The sequence below is a fragment of the Sceloporus occidentalis genome, unplaced genomic scaffold (assembly GCF_023333645.1).
Source record: "Sceloporus occidentalis isolate IW3139 unplaced genomic scaffold, rSceOcc1.0.p SCAF_5, whole genome shotgun sequence".
Lineage (NCBI taxonomy): Eukaryota > Metazoa > Chordata > Lepidosauria > Squamata > Phrynosomatidae > Sceloporus > Sceloporus occidentalis.
The window spans coordinates 20,003,148-20,021,215 of record NW_028316985.1 but is presented as its reverse complement, the minus strand read 5'-3'; the positions used below and the strand labels follow the sequence as shown (position 1 = coordinate 20,021,215).

The 18,068-nt window shown below is 40.5% G+C and overlaps 1 protein-coding gene across 2 annotated transcripts in view; it reads right to left on the bottom strand.

Moving 5' to 3' along the window:
- LOC149311736 (sodium- and chloride-dependent GABA transporter 1-like) overlaps positions 1 to 14,033 on the bottom strand; it is an 81,644-nt gene extending 67,611 nt beyond the window's left edge. The window contains exon 1 of one of the 2 annotated variants that reach the window (XM_089527803.1): positions 13,927 to 14,033. The gene's annotated coding sequence lies outside the window, so the exon portion shown is untranslated. The remainder of the gene's footprint in view (positions 1 to 13,926) is intronic. The other variant, XM_089527804.1, reaches the window with a different exon arrangement.
- Between the last annotated feature and the right edge of the window lie 4,035 nt (positions 14,034 to 18,068).

Sequence of the window (18,068 nt, the reverse complement as noted above, 5' to 3'; positions counted from 1 at the left end):
ACAGTGAAGAAGGCTGACAAAGACTGACTACGTCCTGTAAGCCAAATGGTTCATGAATGCCTTGATGGATGTTTTAAATACTTGCACTGAATCTAATTAGCAGCCAGAATGTGTCTCTGAGGCACAAGATGGGAAAGTGCCATGAAAGTATAAAATATTCCTTTCTGTTGGACTAATGAAGAATATTTGAAGATAAGTCAACACCTGCATTATTCAGCCTTGAAAAATACCCCAATTAAAAATATATATTTAAAAAAGAACTTATCTCTTAACTGTCTCTCTGGTTATGAAATAATACAGAGCGAACATAGCATGCAAGAAAAGAGTCTTAAATTGTTTTGTGACACAACGATTTAGGGTTTTACATGTTGACGTGAAAGTTGGAAAGCTACTCCATAGTTAAAAAGGAGACAGCTCAGGAGCTGATAACAGTTTGGTACAGTTAATGAATGCAAAAGTAGTTTTAATCGGTGTGACATAACTGGGAATCACAGAAATTTAATGGTGTATCAGAAAAAGTGGTATAGTATAACTTTACTCAAAACAAGGAATAACTATGTCCTGGTGGTTTCTGTGTTGTTTTGATGCTTTAGCTTAGGGCTGGGTAAAGGGCAGCCTATGGACATATGTAACTCCCATGATTGTTTATAGACACCAAGAACTGCTAAACTGTAAAAGAAAATTGCAAATTATTTTAAAAACCTTTTGAAAAACAAAACTTGTTTCATACTCTCCACCTATCCTGATTTTGCTGGGAAAGTCCCAATTAATCCTCAGTCATACTAATTTTCAGGTGCTTTTAAAGCGTTCCAGTTTCTCTCTCCTCCACCCAATTTTCCCTTTTTCCCTCAGCTGACTTCCATCATTGCAAACTGAATTCAAAATGGTAAACATAGTTCATCTGTGAAATCTTGGAAGGTATGGAAGTCCAGTGGACTTCTTGGTTCAAAAAAAAAGGATTTTCCTGGACCTCACACAGCATAAGCAGACCCCAAAACATAGTGAATCGACCCCATGGCTCCTAGAGAGCCTTCTTTTCAGAGAACTGAAAAACCCTAAAAATATTAAAAGGTGGTGGGAGTATATGGCTATCAAGGGTTGCATCTGCATGGCAGAAATATTGTGGTTCGACACCACTTTAACTGCCCTGGCTCTAGACTATGGAATTTTGGAAATGGTAGTTTGTATCATTCTCACAATTCAATAACCTGGAGCCAAGGCAGTTAAAGTGGTGTCACACCGGATTATTTCTGCCATGTGGATGTAGCCAAGGTCCTATGAAAAAAGTATGTGGCCCCTCAACACTGGTCCAGCTCTGATTTAGGTATTATTGCTATAGGCTTTAAGGAAGAGAGATTGGCCATTTTACTGTTATGCTTCCCTTGGAGTTCCTAGCAGGACTGAAGGATTTGAGGAGAGGCCTGTAGCTCCACTGGTGCAGCCCCATCTATTTGCACTGAACAAATAAGGCAGGCAGCAAATGCTCTACAGCCACTGGAAACTATGTTATTTGCTCACTCCATATGAGACATCCAAGCCAGCTCAGAGACTTGGTCCTGTTCCTAAATCCCGACTTCAGTTCTGCATGCATGCCTCTTGTTTAGCTTGCTTCCCCAGCTTCTGAACTTTGCTTCTTCACCTTTGGACTGCTAGTCGACTACCTGGCTTCTCGTTTCCCCAAATGAACTATGACATTTACTCCCTTTTTTTTCTTTAGTGCAACTTTCTCCTAAAGTCTAGAATATGTTTTCATTGTTAGACAAAAAGTTTTTTAAATGCCTTTTGCCGTTTACTGATTTGTGAATATTTTTCAGCATTTTTTATTTTAAAAATCTTTTAAAATATACATTGGTCCCTTTTTTATTTTTATTTATTTATTTATTGCTGAACTCATTTAAAGAACTGGATCTGTACAGTGAAATCATAGTTATACATTTCATCAATTTGTTAGACTGAAGTGGGTACTAGATCAAGTTACAATTAAATATTGTTTACAGTTTTCTTTATATAGTAGACCTTTGGTATCCACTGGGGTTTGGTGCATACCAAAAATTGTAGATGCTCAAGTCCCATTAAATACAATGACATAGTGAAATGATATCCCTGATATAAAATGGCAAAAACAAGTTTTGCTTTTGGAATGTATATATTTTTTGAATATTTTCAAGCCATGGATGCTTGAATCCATGGATAAAAAAAATCCATGCATACCGAGGGCCGACTGTATATCATTTACTTTCATTTATGCCCTGATTCGCAAATATAATTTGATTTACTATTTCATTTACCTTTTATGTTATGTCCAAAACGCATGCAGAAATAATCCTGTTTGAAACTGCTTCAACTGCCCTGGCTCAATACTAGGGAATTCTGGACATTTTAGTTTATTGTGGGACCAGAACTCTCTGGCAGCGAAGGCTAAATGTCTCACAAAACTACAGTTCCCAAAATTCCCTAGCATTGAGCCAGGGCACTTAAAGTAGTCTCAAACTGGATTATTTCCAGTGAGTTTTGGACCTTAGTCATAGTCACATGGTTATTGTTTCAATTTTTGTTGTTGTTGTTGTTGTTACAATTTATATTCTGTATTTTGGCAGTTTTTATAACTCTTCATATAATATCATTTATATTCACCATCTTGGCTGTTATTTCAGTAAATGTTTAATGGGTTTTATTTTTGTTATGGTTCTGGCTTAATGATCACTCTCCATATGTTCACTGGAACAAAATAAAACAGTGGTTTAAAAAAGGAAACCATTTTTCATGTATCACTTGAGGCTCTGGAAGAATGCATGGGTGCTTTAAGCAGCTTCACAAATCAGGTGTAACACCCCAGCACCTACCTCTGAGAATTAAGAAGAACACAAAAAAGACAAGAAGGTGATGACAGGTTAACAACCAATACAAAATTAAGCCCAGAAACAGACTGTTATGATCCTGTTTACTAGAGTAGATTTTCTTATATGCATTTTGTTCAATCTTGGATTATATATCAGTTTTTATGACAACCAAAGTTATTTTACTTTAATGTTTTATTATGGAATAGTGACACAGACTTATACTTGGAGAGCAGTAAAATATTTATATTTTACCATTAGAAATGTTTATATGTTATACATAAGTCTCTGTATGTCAGTATACCTCAGTTTTCTGGGCTTAATTTTGCATTGATTGATAGGAGTCTAGCACATGAAGGAGATCGGGAGTTTAGCACATGAATATCCCAGAAAAATCACGTAATTACACAAAATGATTTCACACGACGTTACACAAAACTCGCCATTAAAGTGGTCACAAAGAAACATTAATGCACATCTTTTTACTTTCAGGATTTCAGCAACAATGCATTTCCAATATCGCTTTATTTGTGCAACTGCGTGTGATAATCATTCACACAAGTACTTGCCATTTTAGCTTTATTTGTGGGATGCTTTAAATGTGCTTTAATCTCTCTTTAATGCTGAAATTAGCTCCAGTGTGATAAACTCCATGGCCTGTCACCACCTCCATGTGCTTTTCCTTGTTTTAATTTGTTCACATGTGGTCATCCTTACATGTGAGATGGTAAAGATTGGTGATGGGGAATCCCCATCCAGATTTGCCCCAGAAAGTCAGTGAGAGAACAATCCAAGATAGAAAACTTTCTGTCACATAGAAGGCTTCAAAGTACCTGTCACAGCTATAATCTGTTTGAGTATTGCCTGGTATAAGGCAGATGTCCTATATTAGACAACTGCTTAATTCTGTCATTCCATTCGCCATTTCTGTGCCCAGCCAGTCTCTCAATGTTGTGTGGATAAACAATTGAAAGCACTCGGGGGAAAGTGCATGCATGTGGTAAAAATTAATAAACAAACAGAATACATAGTGTTGCTTCCAGCTATATATTACAAGACATAACATAAGGCAAAAGGTGAGTTGAGGTCTCTTTATCTTGCACACAAAGGTTGACTCACAACTTTGCTTGTCTGTACTAAATTTCAGGTGGGGGAGTTTAATATTGGAAGACTGATTACTACAAATATACATTTATGACATCCATAATATCCCATGCTTCTGAAAAGGTATATTTAAAAGTGAGTATTGAAAAAATTCTTCACCCCAGGGAAATATCTTGCTCACAGTATCATATTCACTGGGTTTCCTCACTGATGGATTTTAGATGATATATTAAAACTTTAGAGACTTAGATAATATTTCTTTTCCTTTCTTATTCTGTTTTAATGTTTTGTTGTTGTTCACACTGAGCTGTAACAGTGTATCATGCTGGCTTTTAATGCTTTTTTATTTTTGACATGAGCTGTTTTGTAGATCAATTGATGATGGAAAGGGATCAGTTGTACAAATCAATTGATGGAAAGATGGGGTATAAATATCTTAAAATCAGTTAAGTTAAAAAGTCCTGAGGTTCAGTTAAGGTGAATCTGTTTTCCTCCAGGCTGGAGAACATATTCTGTCTTTCAGAAATTGATCAAAATGAGATAGAGAACATACTGTGATTTTGAGCCGAGCCTCCTGATTCAGACTCCACATAGATGTTCTTAAATAAACATGTTTATTTAACATAAATACTTAAATAACATGATTATCCAAAGAGTTATACAGTGGCTCCTTGGTATCTGCTGAGATTTGATTCCAGGATACCAGTCCATGAATACTCAGGTCCCATTATATACAATGGCATTGTAAAATGGTAGTCCCTTATATAAAATAGCAAAATCAAGTTGTTTTTTTAAAATTTATATATGTTTGGAATATTTTCAAGCCATGGATAGTTGTGCTAGTGGATAAAGATTCCATGGATATGGAAGGCTTGCTGTACACAGCTCCTGACAAGACCACACTTTGCTGCCTGCTGCTGAGACAAAATAGCAAATTCCTCCACAGCCACCACCCAGTAAAATACCTAAATCAAGCTGCATGTTACCGAATGTAATTTGGTGCTAGGTTTGCCAGATCTCAGGGCCTAACCCTTATTCTCCAGTTTTCGTGGGTTGCCTCAAGGCAGGAGATGAGAGTACAAATTCTCCAGTTTTGGTGGGCTCATCTCCAACCAGAAGAAAGGACTGTGTGCAAATCTCCAGATCAGCCAATAGAGCACCCACCTGCTACAGTTTCCAAGGCTTCATTGATTTGTCATTGCAACTTGCAAAGATTCTCCAGAGGGCTATGTATTTATTTCATTAGCTTCTCCTTCCTTCTCACTCATTATGGCATCTGGGCTCATCTTCCATTCTATTATGCAACCAACTTCTGGCTAGAAGCAAGTAGACTAAAATTAAATGTTCTTTATCACAAGACCGTAAGCAAGTGAGGAGTAACAATACCCTCTTTTCTCCTTGATCTGGAAATGGTTCCATTAGCTATGATTTCTGCCTTAATTTTCAGAGAGGAAAGTATGTTCTTTTTGTGTATGTTTGCATGACAAACTTTCAGCAACTGTGGCTGGTATGTAATGTAAAACCCTTCATCACTAGCAGCCATCTCAAGGTAACAAGTTTTGGTCAAGAAACCTCAGGGCCTGGGACAATCCTGAACTGGCAACTTTATTTGATGCATGAGGCTAAAAATCCAATAAGCACCTCTTCCCATCCTTAACAGGAAAGAAAATACCATAATAGCAAAATAACTGATATTTGGTGCCCATTCATGGCATTCAAATGCTCCTGCCATGACATAGCTGCCTCACTCTGCCAAATGGTAGGGCCAATACTGCAGGACTCTTAATGGCACACAGCTTCTTCTGGCTCAGGTGTGGGAATCATGCAATCCTCCAGATGTTCTTGGACCACAACTCCCAGCATTCACCATCATTTGCTCTGTTGCTGATAGTAGTTGCAGTCTGACAACATCTGGAGCCCTGTTCTGGGCCAAAGCAAGACAAGGAGAGGAGAGCCTGGATGGACCACACTACTTACAAGGGACTCAGCATGCATGAGTTGAACACAGATCTATTCATGCCAGATCAATTAATCCAGGAGAACATGGGGTAATATGCTCTCATGACTGTTCTCTTTTCATGAACTGCTGTTCTTGTTTGGGCACTAAGCTTTCTGTAGAATTCTAGGACGTCATGCTTATCCTCTGACTCCCAGCCCTGTGGGACATGTCTCTTCCTGGGCTTCTAGGCTCTGAATTTCCTAACGTAAAAGCTTTCCTTGCAAATCAGTTTCTCTCTGCCAGCTCCATCTCAGCTGTGTGCCTCAGGCTTCCATTCTCTAACTGGGTCACATCTACCTTAAGTGGCTCTTGCTGAGTGGGAGGAAAGCCTGTGCCCAAGGGACGTTATATTTTGCCAACTAGGGTATATCTTCTAAGGGAAGGCCTCAATCCAAAAATCACAGAGAGGCTCTATGAGAAAGAAGCTAGAGCCCTCCTTCAAAATGATATGTGGCACCCTGCATGGCACATTGGGAGTTCCTGGGATGCTAACAACAAGATCCAGTTATGGAAAGGCTGAGGATGTGAAAGGGCTATGGCTATCATAGGCCTTGGATCTGAACTTCATTTGGTGATTTTTGGATTGCTCCTGCCATCTCCTTTGCTTTCCCTGTTAAAGGTGTCTTGCTTTGTCTCCTTATCGCTTTCACTCCACAGTATCTCTCCTATCTATTTCCAGATGGGATGACACATCCGCTGTATCCTGTTTGGCATTTTTTTGTTGTTGTTGCTACACAGGCAAATTTACCTAGACATGCTCTCAAAACAAAAGCTGACAGCTGAATCTACTTTCCTTCTCATAGGCAGTACACTTTCTGAAAGGTTGACTGAGCAATGTTACCTATTATGCTTTGTTCTGTAGAATAGTTTGTCTTTAAGACTCCACGAAATAAATTTAGTGTGGTTAGCCCCCAAAGAGACATTTTTTGGAACCAGAGGCAGAAAAATCCACATTCTACTTTACCTCACTATTTAATGGGGCACACTATTGCCAGAAATTTCTTCTCACAGAAATTAGTGGGAGCATCACAGATGGTTCTGTTCAATTTATAAGAACCCTGTAGCCATTTTGAGAGCTTTAATATCATCTCTGTAGAGGCTGCTACATGTTTGTTGCCTTGGATTGAAAATATGGTGAATGTAAATCTAGAAGATGGACTATTTCTACTTAGAAGGGACATAAGAATCATAAAAAAGTCAGGAAGATTTGTGGCTCTTCGGATGTTGATAAAGTGCTACTCTCATGAACACACAGATTTGACCAGGTTGTCTACAGTGGTTGGAAATTTGAGTCCAACAGCATCAGAAAGACCACAGATTCCCCAGATTTTATTTTAGGGACTAGTGCTGACATGTGTCCCTTCAGTTTCAGGTGTGATCATCCAACAACCTGTAACAACTCACAAAAGTTATTGCAGACTCTATAGATTAAGGAGTAACTATGACAACTGTATAGATGTATATTTAGAAAACACTACCATAATCTTAGCCGGTAATAACGAATATCTACATCTGGCAACTGATTATATGGCTGAAGTTGATGGGTCTTTGGAGTCGACCAATGTCTAAAGGATCACAGGTTCTGCACTCCTGATTTCTACAGAAATATAGCTCATCTCCTTATGATGGGGAAGTTTGTGGCTAAGTGATTTGGATACTTGCTCAATGTCCTACTAACTGCTGAGGAATCAATCTTTGTTCTTTCTTCTCAGTGTTGTTTCACTTTAAATCCAATTTATGCTGTATCTGCACTACAGAATTAATGCAGCATGACATCACTTTAACTACAGTGGCCTCTTCCTATGGAATCTTGGGTTTTCTAGTTTGTTGTAACACCACAGCTCTCTGACAGAGAAAGCTAAGTATCTTACAGTACTACAAATTCCAGGATTCAATAGCACCAAGCCATTGCAATTAAGGTGGTGTCAAACTGCATCAATTCTGCAGTATAGATGTAGCTTTGGATTGGGCAATCCTCCAAACAGAATGAAGAAGAACACATAGTTACATAATAAATACATTGATCAGTAGATATCTTTCATTATTTAATGTAATGGGCTTGCTTGGTTGTAGGGAAATGCACATTTGAAAATGAGTGTGTGATGGCACCAGTTAGGAAAACACATACTCACCATCCTATAACTCCTTGCCCTCTATTCCAATGAGGGTAAGTATTCTTCTACAACAAGCACATCTGTTTCCACAAGACTGATGTCAGGAAAATTGGCAATACCCATGTACTGATAGTCTCAACACTAAATGGAGTCCAATAAGACATGTCCCAGTTCTTTGCACTTGCAACCCTGACAAATGGTCAGCAAGGGACTTAAGGTAACTTTTCAAAGCACATAACCAGTAACCTAACAACTGGCTTTCACTTAAGAGTAAAAAAAAAATGTTCAAGCAGATAAAATCTTTCAGTGGACCTTTGTTCTTCTCATTTGTTATGTCTCCAGGCATAGCTAATTATGCCCGGTTACAGACCGGCACTTTAGTGTGTGACGAGCACGCACTAGGGTTACAAAAGGGTGGTGCTTCCGCACCACCCTATCCCTAGTGCGTGCTCGTCACGCACTAAACGGCGGCGGCCCTTCCATAAGGCCGCCGCCGTGAGGACGTCACGGCCGCGCCGCCTCTAGATGGGGTGGCGTGGACGTGACGTCCTTGCTCCGCGCCAGGGCGCTTAGTGCGCCCTGAACATGGAGCAGGAAGGAGCTCCGTTTCGGAGCTCCTTCCTGGTTTAGTCCGCTGGGCGCAGCCTTCAGACGGCTGCGCCCAGCGGACTAAAAGAGAAAGGGGCCAAGTGGCCCCTTTCTCTTCTCCCCGCCGCCGTGGGGTGTCCTTGGGGCTTGAAGCCCCAGGGACACCCCTTTTCAGGCTGAGGGGAAGCAGCGTTTTGCTGCTTCCCCGCAGCCTGAAAAGCGGCGGATCGGGGCCTCAGCGGCTGCCGTTCTGGCCACTGAGGCCCCGATACTCCGGGGAAAGGGGCGGGTCCAGACCGCCCCAAATGGGCGGTCTATAACCCGCCTCCATTACCATTCCTATGTTCACTTGGTCCCCAGTGGGATTTTCATATTTCAGTCCCTATGCTATTATTTTCTGACATAGGTCTTTGCTTTTCTTTCTCTTCTTTATGAAAATAAATCTGCCACTTTTTTATTGGAAAAAAATAGTTATTGAAAAGCTAGGCTTTCACTGACAATTTGGGTACTGCAATCAAATCAAGCTAGATGGGATAAATAACCAGTAATAGAAGTTAATTAAAGTGTCAGGCAATGTGAGTATCAGCAAATGGTGTGTTCTAGAAAAATGTCATGCCCTATTGACAAGACCATCTAAAATATATCTCATCTCTCATCTACAGAACTAAAGGGATCTCTTTCTTCCAAAGACTAGGCGTGCATAGATATGAAGAAAACAGAGCTAAAAACTTACCAGTAATTAATTCCTTCTTACAATTACACCATTGCTTGATGCTTGAAAGGTACTGATATGTAACAGCACTCCTCTTGCAGTTTTAGTTATCTGTGTAATCCTTATGGGGTGAGAGTTTTTATGTGAAGATACACAGTTTACTGTCAGATTGTGACCTGTTATGTCACACATGATGCAGCTTTGTTTGCTAAGGTTACAAAAATGTTTGCACAATCACTCTGAATTCTGTTGTGGTGCATTGTGAAGGTGACTTGCTAAACTGACTTTTGCATGCATTTTGTTATTGTAAAATACACTGTATATTTTCATATGTGGCTTGCAATGGCTTTTAGGCAAATACAATAAAAGGTTGACTGACTGACTAGTTGTCTCTATAGTTACAGTGTGTGTGGGGCTCATGGCATACGTATTTTTTCCACCACAGGCTGGCAGTTTGTAGCAATTTCTAAAGGGGTTCAGAAAGTAACCAAATATTTACTTTTAGTTACTTTTTAAATATCAGGATCTTTTTATTAACAAGAAAGTTCGCTTTTTCAAAAGTGTAACTATAACAGAACCAAACAAACTCCCAGGCCTTGAAACATTAACTGAACTAAGTCATTTTTAAGCTCTTTCTGTGTTTTGGAAGAGAATGGCAATGTATCATAGGTGATGAGAAATCTTGAGCAGATTTTTTAGCCTTGTAGCCCAAGACATTTGGAGCCTAAAATGGCGTAGGAAACAATTTTCCCTACCCACCCAAGTAAAGATGCAGAACAAAATCTAGATGAGCCAACAAACACCTCTTCCCAGCCCTGGCATCAAAAGTGACATAGTGCCAAAGTAATTTGCCACCCTTCCCCACTTTCCAGAATCTGTTGTCTAAAGTAACCACCTCACTGCTAGGGTTGCCAGAGTGAAAGCTGGATACAGCTTCTGTAACTTTAAAGATCGTGCAGAACAGGAGATTTCAGCATCTGTTGCTTGTTACTGGTTCGCATGACAAGTGGCATCTGCTGAAATTCCCTCTTCTACACACTCATTAAACATACAGGAGCTATCACAAGTTTTCTATCCGGCAACCTTATCATTCTGCCTAATGGTGGGGCTGGCCAAGCATATATCAAACATGATGGCAAAATTGGAAATCATGATGAGTTCACACACTTTCCCTTCCATGAGGAACCACATTTAATCAGGCTCCTTGCTACCTGTGTTAGAAGTGAGAACACAAAATACTGTTTCATAATGAGGCCTGACTTAATATTATCTACACCAGTGCTTCTTAAGCTATCTGATGGGGTGGCCTAGAAGGGTTTTCCTCCAGTGTGCCAGGTACTGGCACCATATTTGTTCTCATTGGCTACAATTGTCTCATTCATTCCTGAAAACTCCCTGCAAACCAGCAGTCAATTGCTCACTGACTGGCACCAGTCTGCAAACCACCTATTTGAGTGGCACTGGTCTACACTGGCAATAAGATGTTGACAAGATGGAGAAAGTCCACAGGAGGGTGACCAAAATGGGGGAAGATCTGAAACCATGCCCTATGAGGAGCAGCTTAGGGAGCTGGGTATGCTTAGCCTGGAGAAGAAAAGGTTAAGAGATGACATAGCTGTGTTTAAGTATTTGAAAGGGTGTCCCAATGAAGATGCAGCGAGCTTGTTTTTTGCTGCTCCAGAGACTAGGACATGTAGCAATGAAATCAAACTTCAGAGATTCCACTTAAACCTTAAGAATAACTTTCTGATGGTAAGAGCTATTGAACAGTGGAACATGCTGCCTTGGAGGGTGGTGGAATCTCCTTTAGAGGTTTCTAAACAGAGGCTGGATACCCATCAATTGGGAGTGTGTCTTCTTGCATGCCATGGGGTTGGACTGGATGGCTCTTGTGGTCTCTTCCAACTCTATGATTCTATGACACTCCAGGCTGTGAGACAGGTGTTTTTCACAGCCCTACATGTTGATGTCAAAAGAGTGAATCTAGAACCTTCCACAAGCAAAGCTTGTATATTCTACCAGAGATCTACAACATGAGGTATGTTCCTCATTCTGCTTAATAATAGGGCTGGTCCTCCAGGAGCATCTGACTGACCACTGTGGGAACAGAAAGTAGGTGCTTGAAGGCCTTTGGTCTTATCCAGCAGGGCTCTTCTGATATTTTTATGTGATCTCTTATGCCAATCATTATATCTGCCATTAACATAAAATTTGAAACTGCATTGAATCCCATATTGGGAGAAAAGTGGGATATAAATTCAATAAATACAATTAAATTTATTTTTAAAAACTGTGTGGAGCTTGGCTGGATGTCAGTCTGTTCTCCCTCACCTTCCCAAGTTCAGCTGAAGCTTATTTTCCAACTAAGCTCAACATTTACACCTTACATAAAAGACTCAGAGCTGGCATGATGTAGTGGTTTGAGTGCTGGACAAGGACTCTGAGAAACCAGGGTTCAGATCTCTGCTGTGCCATGAAAACCCACTGGGTGATCTTGGGCAGGTCACACTCCCTCAGTACCAAAAGACAATGGCAGAACCACCTCTGAATAAATGTTTTGAAGAAAAACCCATGATAGGTTCACCTTAAACTGGCATAAGGCAGAAACAATTTGAAGGCACAAAACAACAAAGACATCTGCAATTCTCACATAGGGTCATGGAGAGGGCTGGCAAGGTTAAATTTATGCTCTGGCACCTAGCTTTAAACAAAGAAGGAGAATCCCTGCTTGCTCTTCTGAACCCATGCAAAAAACAAAGACCCATCAGTCTTATGGAACAGAAAGATTGTTAGACACGGACCATCAAATTGAAAATTCAAATCCCCCACTTTTCTATGGTGCTCACAGGGTGATGTGGGACCAGTTGTTCTTTCAGCCTTTTGGTCATCACATGGCTGTTTTGAGAATATTGTTTGCATTACACTGCTTAGGAAAAGAGTTAGGAGCAAATGCATATCACAATAAAACCAGAGTCATGAGAATTTCATGCTGAAAGGTGGGCAATGTTTTTTCTTTTTCTTTTTTTCTCGAAGAACTTTTAAGAAACTCTTGATTGAGCAAAGATTTTGAGCTCCAGCTCCAACTGGGAGTTGGAACTTTAAAAATCAACTTCCTCAGGCTTGGCTTTTGAGAAGGTCACCTCATTTCATTCTACTGGTGAATTTCTCCCTGCCTCCTATTCAACTACAAATGCACAGTGCAGGAACAGTGGGAGAAGGAGAATTATGCCAACAGCCACAGGCCACAGTGCTAATCTCCTGATACTAAGGAGATTATTGCATGGCTTTTCCCTCCGATCTGGCCATGGGCTGAGACTGTGTATAAACAGATGGTACTGCACAGCTCCATGCCCAGATCAGAGGCATCCCATACCTGATCAGGACTTCTCACATACTTTGCAATGAATTGAAAAGTACCATATTTTGCTAAGAATGGGAGCAGTCCCAATTGGGTCCAGGATGCCTCTGATCTGGGCATGGAGCTATGCAATAACACACAGTCTCAGCCCAGTTTCAGCCTGTATCCAAATTGGGAGAAAACAGCTGGTGCAATAATCTCCTAACAATGGCTGGAATCCTGTATGGGAGTAAGTGGACTTAACTTATGGGAGAAATAGATCTGAGCCATTTCATAATGTCCATATCCAGTAGACAGCTTATGTAACCAAGTAGCAGAGCCAGGAAGGTGACTTGCTCAATGCACATCGGGCACTCTTGCCATTGTCCCAATATGCATCTTTACAATTCACTAACAGCATTTCCTAGCACCTCTGCTACTTAGCTAAGTATACATAACATTATGGTAGATAAAAGGTGATATAGAATTCCAGTGCCTGATACTAAAAACCAATGAGGAAAAGAATAAAAGGCAAACATATGTCCACGGTTCTGATATATTATAGCTGTGAGATCAAAATAAAAGAGATCCCTGCAGAAAAGCACCAAGGAAGGTATTGTCTACTCAGAGTCTGGGATATTTCCTTTTCTGTGCTACAATTTCCTGAATCGTCAGCCAGCAGAGCCCCAGTATAAATTCTTCTCAAACTCTGGGACTAGGATGGCCAGACTGAAAACTGAAGAGGGCTCCTATAATTTTAATGGTTGTTTAGAAGAGGCTACAACAAGAACCAGGGCATTCAAATTACAAGAAAACAGATTCGATCTAAAGATTAAGAACAATTTCTTTACTGTAAAAACTGTTTGATATAGGAACAGACTGCCTCAGAGAGTGATGGAATCTCTTTCTTTGGAGGTCTTTAAACAGAGGTTGGATGGTCATCTTTCTGGGGTGCTATAGTTGTGTATTTCTGCATGGCAAAGTGTTGGAATAGGTGGTCTTTGTGGCACCTTCCAATTCCTAAGAGGAATTTCAGCAGATGTTGCTTGTCATGCAACCAGGTAACAAGCAACACCTGCTGAAATTCCCTCTTCCACATAACCATTAAAGTTTCAAGAAACCCTCTACAATTTTCATAGTCGCTCCATCTGTGACTAAGAACATACTCACCTCTTGATCACCATATTGTGAGATTCCCTAAAAATTCATGCTTAGAAACCCAAAGAGGTACCTACCTCCTATTGAGTCCTTGCATGAGCTCTTTTTGTGGTAGCCAGGCCAGCTGGAGAGAGCATCTGCCAGAGAAAAGACATACTAGCCAGTCCCAGTGGCATGAGAAGAGTCCAAAACAAAAAACTACCCCCACCCTTTGCCAGAGTTTGTCATTGCTGATATTGCAGAGTTTGTCATTGCTGATATTGACAAGCTGGTAATGAGCTTGGAGCTCATGTCCAATCAAATCAATGCTCCGCATGTGGGACCAGACCCTGTGGGGCGGTGGGGTGTGTGTGACAGCAACAACCCAATCCCAATGTGCTCATAGTCATGGCCTGGAGAGGAAATGAGTCAAGGACATTGGGGTACATGAGGAAAAGGGATGGAAGTATTTACTGTCAAATAGAGAGAAGATTTGAATGGGACCTAATTACTTTATTATAATTAATCATCTAATTAATTATAATAAATATAACATAATAAATATGTTAATTTATACCCTGTCTTTCTCCCAGTATGGGACATGAAGCAACATGCAGTGCAAATTAAAACAAAATAAGCTAAAAAGATTGGTTTAAAAGTTGTCCACAAACAATTAAGTTGGTCATCCTGATTTAATACAGTTTTAAAATATTTAAAACATCACAGTGAGAGAAAAGTACAACACAAACAAACAAGCTTCATTTATATACCGCTCTGTGTGTGTGTGTGTGTGTGTGAGAGAGAGAGAGAGAGAGAGAGAGAGAGAGAGGAAGGTATTCTCAAATATTTCACAGATGAAAACTGGGACACATGTGGTCAAGCAACATCAAAATGTGCTCAAGATGGTAAAAGCTATTAATGTGAATGAAGACATAAGATAGGAGATGCTGCAGCAGTTTGCTTTTGCCTGAACCACTGAGAAGGGCAAGTTTTCAGCCTCTCTTCTACCCTTCCCCCTGGTGAGTTAATTCAACACAACCTGCTTTTGCATTTGGAACTCAGTTTGCATCAACTGAAATAAGCTGAGGATGAAAGGGAAAAGTGGGAAGAAGACAGGAAAACTAGGGCATTTTGAAAGCATCTGAAAAATGGGACAACAGAGGATTTATGGGGACTGTCACTACCCAAGTGGGGCAGCTGGAATGTATTGTGCGTGTATGTGTATGAAAGAAAAAGATGCCAGGGGGGAGTTTCTACCATTAAAAGTGGGTTCATCTTCAAAGTGCTACAGGACAATCTTTTGACAATGAATGCCAGAATCTACCTAAAGTGTAGCCATGGACAAAGGAAACCAACCAAGCACCAAGCCAATGTGCTAGTGTTTTAAAGTCACCCATCGCAGTGTGCACCACTGAGCAATGTCTGGCTCAAAGACCCATATAATAACATTTCAAAAGGAGTTCAGTCAGATTACTGAAGCGACCAATGACATACCCTCTACGGACAAAAATATGGACATTCTTGTACACTTATAGTGTAAGACCCCTCTTGTTCTTTCACCAAGGGTCACTGCTTCAGCATGCTTTCCCTCTTGCACAGTCCCAAAGGCTCTCTTTTGTCCTACATTCATTTTCTCAGTTCACATTTGAGAGAGAGAGAGAGAGAGAGAGAAAGAATTCCTCCTTTCAGTTAAAAATATTCAAAGCACAGAAATGTTACTTGGACTGCATCTGCACTGCAGAAATAATTCAGTTTGACACCACTTTTAACTGCCAAGCTTCAATGCTATGGAATTCTAGGAACTGTAGTTTCTTGTTTATAGTGGTACTCCAGCGTTTTACCCTTGGGATCCCCCTTTACATCTATATTTGGATGACACACACCTCCTCCCTCCTTGACATAGTATAATGAATAAAAATATTTTGTTTATTTAGTGTGTGTATTTTCATTCACACATTCATGTAGTTTCTTATTTTAACATTTTATAAGGAAATAACACCATTCAAATTAGAACAGTTTTATTTAAGTAAATTCAGTATTTAACTCAACACATGTATACATTTTACACATAAAAAAATTCAGGAAGATGAGAAGGGTGAGGAGAGATCACGGCCTCAAAGTCTTCCCCTGTCCCTTGAGATACTCTTGAGCCCACCTCCAGGGGTCCCCCCCACCCCCACCCCAGTTTGAGAACCACTGGAGTATAGTGTCTAGATTGAGGGAAATAATAGTGCCATTCTATTTTGCTTTGGTTAGGCCTCATCTGGAATACTGCATCCAGTTCTGGGCATCACAATTCAGAAAGGATGTTGACAAGCTGGAGCATGTCCAAAGGAAGGTGAGCAAAATGGTAAAAGTCCTAGAAACCATGACCTATGGGGAGTGGCTTAGGGTACAATTAGCTTGGAGAAGAGAAGGTTAAGGGGTGATAAGGTAAGGCATATTTAAATTTTTGAAGGGAGAGCCAGTGTTGAGTAGTGTTTTGAGCATAGGACTAGGATTCTCAAGTTCAGGGTTTGATTTCCTACTCGGTCATGGAAACCCACTGGCAACCATGTGATATGTTCACCTTCGGTTTGCCATAAGACTTGAAGGCACACAACAACAGCAGCAACAACAAATTGAGGATGCAGCAAGCTTGTTTTCTGCTACTCTGGAGACTAGGACATGGTGTAATGGATTCAAAGTACAGGGGCAAAGATTCCACCTGAAAATTAGGAAGAATTTATAATGATAATGGATGGCCATCTATCAGGAGTGCTATGTTTGTATCTTCCTGCATGGCAGGGGGTTGAAGTTGATGGCCCTTCTGGTCCTTTTCAAGTCTATGATTCTTCTATGCATCAATGTACATATTTTCTGTGGTCTGAAGAGAATTGTCACCAGGCAGCTTCACTCAGGATTTAGTTTATCCCACAGTGCCAGTTCTGCTTACGAAAAAGTAGACTGCTTGGTCATCTGCATTCCATGCCTGGCCTGGTACTGGTGGACAGGCTTTTTACTCATTTCAAGTTGAAAATGCTTTGAATGTTTTTCACCTCCAAGACTGGCAAGATATTTGCTTGCCAGACAGAACTAGGGATGAGTTGTAGTTAATGAGCACTAATTATCCTGCAGAAAACTTTGGAGTAAGAACAGCATTGCAGAAGGCACCAAAGCAGCAGCAGGGGAAGGAAAGACAGCAGGAATGTGAGGGCTGTACTACATATTATTATAAAGAGGCAAGCACACATTTGTTGCAAGAGCCCTAGTCCAACATTCATACCACTACATCATACTGTGTGTACACAGAGTTAGGAACAATGTGATTTAGAGGTCTGAATGTTGGACGGAAGACCTCAGCTATGGAAACCCATTGGGTGACCTTGGGAAAGTCACAGTCTCAGAAGAAGGAAGTACCAAATCCCCTCTGGACAAATCATCTCAAGAAAACTCCATGATAGCATTGCCTTATCATTTCCATAAGTTAGAAATAACTTGAAGGCAGACAAAAACAACAGATATACAATATATACCTATATGTACTTGTTATGCATATATACTTACATACAATCACCTCTATGTATCCATGGATTCTGCATCCACAGATTCAACCATCCACAGCATTAATATATACACAAAAACACGCATGCACACACTTACATGTCCCTTCATATTTGCAAGGGTTAGGGGCACAAGACCCCCATAAATATGAAAAAACACAAATATTTGTTTGTTTGTTTGTTTGTATCCCGCTCTTTTCCCAGGACTGGGACTCAGAGCAGCTTCACAGTATTAAAAAAATAGTACAATAATATAAAAAGTACATTGAAAAGAGTTTTTAAACAGGTCCAACATTGAACTTCCCAGCCTGTCCTTATAGTAATTCCCTAAATGCCTGTGTGAACAGGTAGGTCTTCACCTGCCGGCGGAAGGCCATCAAGGAGGGAGCCATTCTGATCTCCCTGGGCAGGGAGCTTCAGAGTCTAGGGGCAGCCACCATGAAGGCTCTCTCTTGCATCCCCACCAACTGTGTTTGTGAAGGTGTTGGGACAGAGAGAAGGGCTTCTCCAGAGGATCTCAGAGTCTGGGCCGGTTCATACCAGGAGAAACTGTTTGCCAAATAGTGTGGACCTGAACCATGTAGGGCTTTGTAGGTAAAAATGAGGACCTTGAATTGTGCCTGGAAACAAACTGGCAGCCAATGAAGCTGTTTCAACAGGGGCATTGTATGGTTTCTGTGATCTGCCCCTGTTAATAT